General features: G+C 39.4%; 1 long non-coding RNA gene across 1 annotated transcript; it reads left to right on the top strand.

Moving 5' to 3' along the window:
- On the top strand, nt 6,290-6,918 carry LOC107628291. The gene is made up of 3 exons (XR_002355430.1): nt 6,290-6,339; nt 6,579-6,733; nt 6,841-6,918. It is a non-coding gene; the product is annotated as an uncharacterized LOC107628291 (long non-coding RNA).

Below are 7,464 nucleotides of genomic sequence, written 5' to 3'. Positions count from 1 at the left end.
GTCCTCTGAATGAAAAGAAGTTCCCCTTTGAGGAACCATGAGAATCTGAGTCTCATATAGAGACCATAGAGATTCCATTGAATCTGCTTCTGCCATTCATGAGCTCTGATGAGTATTCTTCCTCTAAAAAGGATAAAGATATTACTGAAGAGCAAGTTGCTAAATACCTTGGAGAAATCATGAAGCTAAATGCCAAGTTATTTGGTAATGAGACTTGGGAGGATGAACCCCCCTTGCTCACCAAAGAACTGAATGACTTGACTAGGTAGACATTACCTCCGAAGAAACCGGATCCCGGAAAGTTCTCAATACCTTGTACCATAGGCACCATGACCTTTGAGAAGGCTCTGTGTGACCTAGGGTCAAGTATAAACCTCATGCCACTCTCTGTAATGGAGAAACTAGGGACCCTTAAGGTGCAAGCTGCAAGAATCTCATTAGAGATGGCAGACAATTCAAGAAAACAGGCTTATGGACTTGTAGAGGATGTTTTGGTGAAGGTTAAAGGCCTGTACATCCCTGCTGACTTCATTATCCTAGACACTGGAAAGAGTAGGGATGAATCCATCATCCTTGGCAGACCCTTCCTAGCCACAGCAAAAGTTGTGATTGATGTTGACAGAGGAGAGTTGGTCCTTCAAGTGAATGAGGACTACCTTGTGTTTAAGGCTTAAGGATCTCCTTCTGCACACATGGAGAAGAAGCATGAAGATCTTTTCTCAATACAGAGTCAACAAGAGCCCCCACATTCAACTTATAAGTTTGGTGTTGGGAGGCCCCAACCATGCTCTGAATATCTGTGAAGCTCCATGAGAGCTCACTGTCAAGCTATTGACATTAAAGAAGCGCTTGTTGGGAGGTAACCCAATGTTATTTAATTATAATTATTTATTTTCCATTGTTATTTTATGTTTTCTTTAGGTTGATGATCATATGGAGTCACAAAAACAACTACAAAAATCAAAGCAAATTCAAAAAAATAGCATTAAAAACAGCACACCCTGGAGGAGGAGCTTACTGGCGTTTAAACGCCAGTAAGGGTAGCAGAATGGGCGTTAAACGCCCAGTCTGGCCCCATTCTAGGCGTTTAACGCCAGAAAAGGGCACCAGACTGGTGTTTAACGCCAGAAAAGGGCAACTAGTTGGCGTTTAACGCCAGAAAGGGAAGAAAAGCTGGTGTTAAATGCCAGAAATGGGCAGCAACTTGGCGTTTAATGCCAGGATTGGCACTCAAAGGGGCGTTTACATGCCAACATGGTGCAGGGATGAGAAACCCTTGACACCTCAGGATCTGTGGACCCCACAGGATCCCCACCTACCTCAACTCTCTCTCTCTTCTTCTCTCCTCTTCACACCTTTCCATAACACTCTTCTCCACCTACCATTGACCAATCACCTCAATACCTCTTTCCCAAAAACCCCTCACCTATCAAATCTTACCCTCTTCTCTATAATCTCTTCACCAACCCACATCCATCCATCTTAAAACCCCACCTACCTCACCATTCAAATTCAAACCACTTCCGTTCCAAACCCACCCACACATGGTCGAAAACCCTCTCTCTTACCCTATAAATACCCCTCTTCACCACCTTCATTTTCACACAACATACACACTTCTCTCCAACTTGGCCGAACCTACACCAACCCTCCATCTTCCCCATTTATTCTTCTTCTACTTTTTTCTTTCTTCTTTTGCTCGAAGATGAGCAACCATTCTAAGTTTGGTGTGGGAAAAGCTAAAGCTTTTTGTTTTCCATAACCACTAATGGCACCTAAGGCTGGAAAAACCTCTAGAAAGAGGAAAGGGAAGGCAATTGCCTCCACCTCTGACTCATAGAAGATGGAGAGATTCATCTCAAAGGTGCATCAAGACCACTCCTATGAAGTTGTGGCCAAGAAGAAGGTGATCCCCGAGGTCCCCTTTAAGCTCAAAAAGAGTGAATATCCGGAGATCCGACATGAGATTCGAAGAAGAGGTTGAGAAATTCTCACCAATTCCATTCAACAGGTTGGGATCTTAATGGTTCAAGAGTTCTATGCCAATGCATGGATCACCAAAAACCATGATCAAAGTGTGAAATCGGACCCAAAGAATTGGCTTTCAATGGTCCGGGAGAAATACTTAGATTTCAATCCGGAAAATGTAAGGTTGGCATTCAACTTGCCAATGATGCAAGGAGATGCACACCCCTACACTAGAAGGGTCAACTTTGATCAAAGGTTGGACCAAGTCCTTATGGACATTTGTGTGGAAGGCGCTCAATGGAAAAGAGATTCAAGAGGAAAGCCAGTTCAACTAAAAAGGCTTAACCTCAAGCCAGTGGCTAGGGGATAGTTGGAGTTCATCCAACGCTCAATTATTCCTACTAGCAACCGGTCTGAAGTTACTATAGACCAGGCTATCATGATCCATAGCATCATGATTGGGGAGGAAGTAGAAGTTCATGAGGTTATATCCCTAGAACTCTACAAGGTGGCAGACAAGTCCTCTACTTTGGCAAGGTTAGCCTTCCCTCATCTCATTTGTCACCTCTGCAATTCAGCTGGAATTGACATAGAGGAAGACACCCTCATTGATGAGGACAAACCCATCACTAAGAAAAGGATGGAGCAAACAAGAGAGCCCACTCATGGACTTCAACAAGAGCATGAGGAAATTCCTCATCATGAAATCCATGAGATGCCTCAAGGGATGCACTTTCCTTCATAAAACTATTGGGAGCAAAGTAACACCTCCCTAGGAGAATTAAGTTCCAATATGGGACAACTAAGGGTGGAGCACCAAGAGCATTCCATTCTCCTCCATGAAATTAGAGAAGACCAAAGAGCCATGAGGGAGGAGCAACAAAGGCAAGGAAGAGACATTGAGGAGCTCAAGCACTCCATAAGATCTTCAAGAGGAAGAACAAGCCGCCATAACTAAGGTGGATCCGTTCTTTAATTTTTTTGTTCTTATTTTTCTGTTTTTCAAAAATTATGCTTCCTGTTTTATTTATGTTTGTATCTTATTACATGATCACTAGTGTCTAAGTGTCTATGCCTTAAAGCTATGAATGTCCTATGAAGCCTTCACCTTTCTTAAATGAAAAATGTCTTAATTGAAAAAGAACAAGAAGTACATGAATTTCAAATTTTAAAATAGTTTAATTATTTTGATGTGGTGGCAATACTTTTTGTTTTCTGAATGTATGCTTGAACAGTGCATATTTATTATATTGTTGGTTATGAATGTTAAAATTGTTGGTCTTGAAAGAATAATGAAAAATGAGAAATGTTATTGAGGATCTGAAAAATCATAAAATTGATTCTTGAAGCAAGAAAAAGCAGTGAATAAAAAAAAGAAAAAGAAAAAGAAAAAAGCAAGCAGAAAAAGCCAATAACCCTTTAAACCAAAAGGCAAGGGTAAAAAGGACCCAAGGCTTTGAGAATTAATGGATAGGAGGGCCTAAAGGAATAACATCCTGGCCTAAGCGGCTAAACCAAGCTGTCCCTAACCATGTGCTTGTGGCGTGAAGGTGTCAAGTGAAAAGCTTGAGACTGAGCGGTTAAAGTCATGGTTCAAAGAAAAAAGAGTGTGCTTAAGAGCTCTGGACACCTCTAATTGGGGACTCTTGCAAAGCTGAGTCATAATCTGAAAAGGTTCACCCAATTATGTGTCTGTGGCATTTATGTATCCGGTGGTAATATTGGAAAACAAAGTGCTTAGGGCCACGGCCAAGACTCATAAAGTAGTTGTGTTCAAGAATCAACATACTGAACTAGGAGAATCAATAACACTATCTGAATTCTGAGTTCCTATAGATGCCAATCATTCTGAACCTCAAAGGATAAAGTGAGATGTCAAAACTGTTCGGAAGCAAGAAAAAGCTAATAGCCCCGCTCATCTAATTAAGACCGATCTTCATAGATGCTTTCGGAATTTATTGTATATTCTCTTCTTTTATCCTATTTTGTTTTTAGTTTCTTGGGGAGAAGCAACAATTTAAATTTGGTGTTGTGATGAGCGGATAATTTATACGCTTTTTGGCATTGTTTTTAGGTAGTTTTTAGTATGTTTCAGTTAATTTTTATTATATTTTTATTAGTTTTTATTCAAAAATCACATTTCTGGACTTTACTATGAGTTTGTGTATTTTTCTATGATTTCAGGTATTTTCTGGCTGAAATTGAGGGACCTGAGCAAAAATCTGATTCAGAGGCTGAAAAAGGACTGCAGATGCTGTTGGATTCTGACCTCCCTGCACTCAAAGTGGATTTTCTGGAGCTACAGAAGCCCAATTTGCACGCTCTCAATTGCGTTGGAAAGTGGACATCCTGGGCTTTCCAGAAATATATAATAGTCTATACTTTTTCTGAGTTTTGATAATGCAAACTGGCGTTTAAATGCCAACTTTCTACCCTATTATGGCGTTAAACGCCAGAACTAGCATAAAAGCTGGAGTTAAACGCCCAAACTGGCACAAAATCTGGCGTTTAACTCCAAGAAAAGTCTCTACATGTGAAAGCTTCAATGCTCAGCCCAAGCACACACCAAGTGGGCCCGGAAGTGGATTTCTACCTCATTTACTCATTTCTGTAAACCCTAGGCTACTAGTTCATTATAAATAGGACCTCTTACTATTGTATTTTCGTCTTGGTCATTCTGGTTCCCCCTCTGGGGCCGAAGCCAATAAACACCATTATCACTTATATATTTTCAACGGTGGAGTTTCTTCACCCCATAGATTAAGGTGTGGAGCTCTACTGTTCCTCATGAATTAATGCAAAGTACTATTGTTTTTCTATTCAATTCAAGCTTATTTTTATTCCAAGATATACACTCGCACTTCAACCTGATGAATGTGATGATCCGTGACACTCATCACCATTCTCACCTATGAACGCGTGCCTGACAACCACTTCCGTTCTATTTGCAATAGCTTGAGTGTATATCTCTTAGCCTCCTAGTTCACGACGCATGGTTACCTCTCCTGACAACAGAGCCCTCCATTCCATGAGATCAGAGTCTTCGTGGTATAAGCTAGAATCAATTGGCAGCATTCTTGAGATCCGGAAAGTCTAAACCTTGTTTGTGATATTCCGAGTAGGATCTGGGATGGGATGACTATGACGAGCTTCAAACTCACGAGTGTTGGGCGTAGTGACAGACACAAAAAGATCAATGGATCCTATTCCAAGATGAGTGAGAATTGACAGATGATTAGCCGTGCGGTGACAGCGCATTTGGACCATTTTCACTGAGAGGACAGACGGTAGTCATTGACAACGGTGATCCCCCAACATACAGCTTGCCATGGAAAAGGAGTATGAATGATTGGATGAAGGCAATAGGAAAGCAGAGGTTCAGAAGGAACAAAGCATCTTCATACGCTTATTTGAAACCCCTACCAATGAATTACATAAGTACCTCTATCTTTATTTTACGTTTATTTATCTTTTAATTATCAAAACTCCATAACCATTTGAATCCGCCTGACTGAGATTTATAAGATGACCATAGCTTGCTTCAAGCCGACAATCTCCGTGAGATCGATCCTTACTCACGTAAGGTATTACTTGGACGACCCAGTGCACTTGCTGATCAGCTGCACAGAGTTGTGTGAAAAGTGTGCGATCACGATTTCGTATACCAGGTGGGTCTGTTGGTCTCTGTGTTGGAAGAGAAAAAATATGATAAAGATGGAAAGAAGATGAAGATGGTTGTGATGGAACTTGCTAAAAATGAGTTAGCGTTCTTTAATTTTTACCTCTTCCTCTTATTGAGATTCTTTTTTTGTTTTCGGTGTGTTTGTATAGTCAAGTTTCTAATAGTGTAGGTGATTTTGTTGGTTGTTTTCAGTCACAGGATTCGGTGTGCCTTATTTGGTGAATATGTTGATGAACTTAATCAATTTCTGTCTTCTGGGTATGCTGAACAGCCAGTTGTGGTTTTACAGCTTGCCAAAGTTAAGGTTCTAGAGGTTTGTATCATGTAAATTTTATTTCAGGTGTGTCAGTTATCCACGTTCACTTGTATATATATATAGGTAGAGTTGGACTTCAGAATGTTATGTTTGCATTAAAGCTTGGATTTAATCTTGACATCCCAGAGGTGGCCGCTTTTCGAAAAAGGTATTTTTGTACATGTAGTTTCTGTTGTGTTTTTTGTTGTTGTTGCTATCATTGTTTACTTATTTAAATTGGTGCTATATTTGTTAACAGTTCTATTTCACATGGAGTTAGTGCATCCCAACCCATTGGCATTGTTGGATCTGGAAAAAAAATATCGGAATAGAAGAAGTTTTTATGAAGCTCAAACCTAGGTGCACTGTGAAGTCGCTTGATGATAACAACCGGGTTAGAACCAGTTTAATTTTTTTTATCATGTTTACTCTTGATAATTTGTGTTAAATTTTCTTTTTTTATTCCTTAGTAAATACTGCTTTGTTTTGGAACGATATTAAGCTTTTGTCCTCCTTTATACTTGAAAATACTATGCTGTTAGTATTTATTTTAGTTTTTCAGCTTTTGTTTGTATTACAACTATCTTTGGTTATAATGTCTTAACATTTATAGACCTGGTCTTATATTTTTAGGCTGGAACTTTTGTTGTACTAGCGAAGATAGCTGAAATAGTTGAGGATGGTCCTTGGTGGTACTCTGCTTGTGTGTGTGGCAGAGGTGTTCAGGCAGAATCTGGGATTTACTTTTGTCAATTTTGCAACATCCATGTTACAAATGTGACTCCTAGGTATAAATATTTTACAATGCTTCCGTTGTGCTTTGTTAAATAGTGAATTATTTCTGCGTAGTTGTTAACCTTAGGCCAGTATTTATGTGCATCTTAAAAAAATCCAGGTTTAGAGTGAAGGTGTTGGTTGAGGATTCCACTGGTGTTTGTATTTTTGTCCTCTTTGATCATGAGGCAAGTTACCTACTGAATAAGACTTGTGCCCAGTTGTTTGAACAACATCTTAAGGATGTTGATGTAAGTCACTCGAATGCTATATTCTTTTTATGTGCTGATTTTATTGTTAAAGAGTTTTCTTATCCTTTGGTTTCTACCGATTCATTTTTTCTGTTGTGTCTATTTTATATTGTTCGTAGGTTGTGTTTGGCACACAGTCTCCTATATTCCAAGAAATTGTTGGAAAAACTATGCTGTTCAAGGTTCTTAGTAGGCCTGTTGGGATGGAAAAATTCAAAGGGACTTATCCAGTGAGGCGTGTTTGTGATGATGCTGCAATACTTGAAATGTTTGAGCTCTTTGGTTCAGATTTGAGTCTTGAAAAGGTATAAAACGAAGTTCGCACCTATTGTTTCATTTTAATAAATTCTTTCTTAAATTTTTTATTTTTTGGTTGTTCCACCTTTATTCATGTCTTATATCGGATATGCTTTGTATTATCCAAAGCTGGGTTTATACCAAAAGGAGAGGGATCATTTGGGGAACCCTCTAAGGTTACCAAATCACCGAATTTG

Source organism: Arachis ipaensis, chromosome B02 (genome assembly GCF_000816755.2).
Source record: "Arachis ipaensis cultivar K30076 chromosome B02, Araip1.1, whole genome shotgun sequence".
NCBI classification, from domain to species: Eukaryota; Viridiplantae; Streptophyta; class Magnoliopsida; order Fabales; family Fabaceae; genus Arachis; species Arachis ipaensis.
The sequence above is the reverse complement of the archived record's forward strand: the minus strand, read 5'-3'. Positions and strand labels throughout refer to the sequence as shown.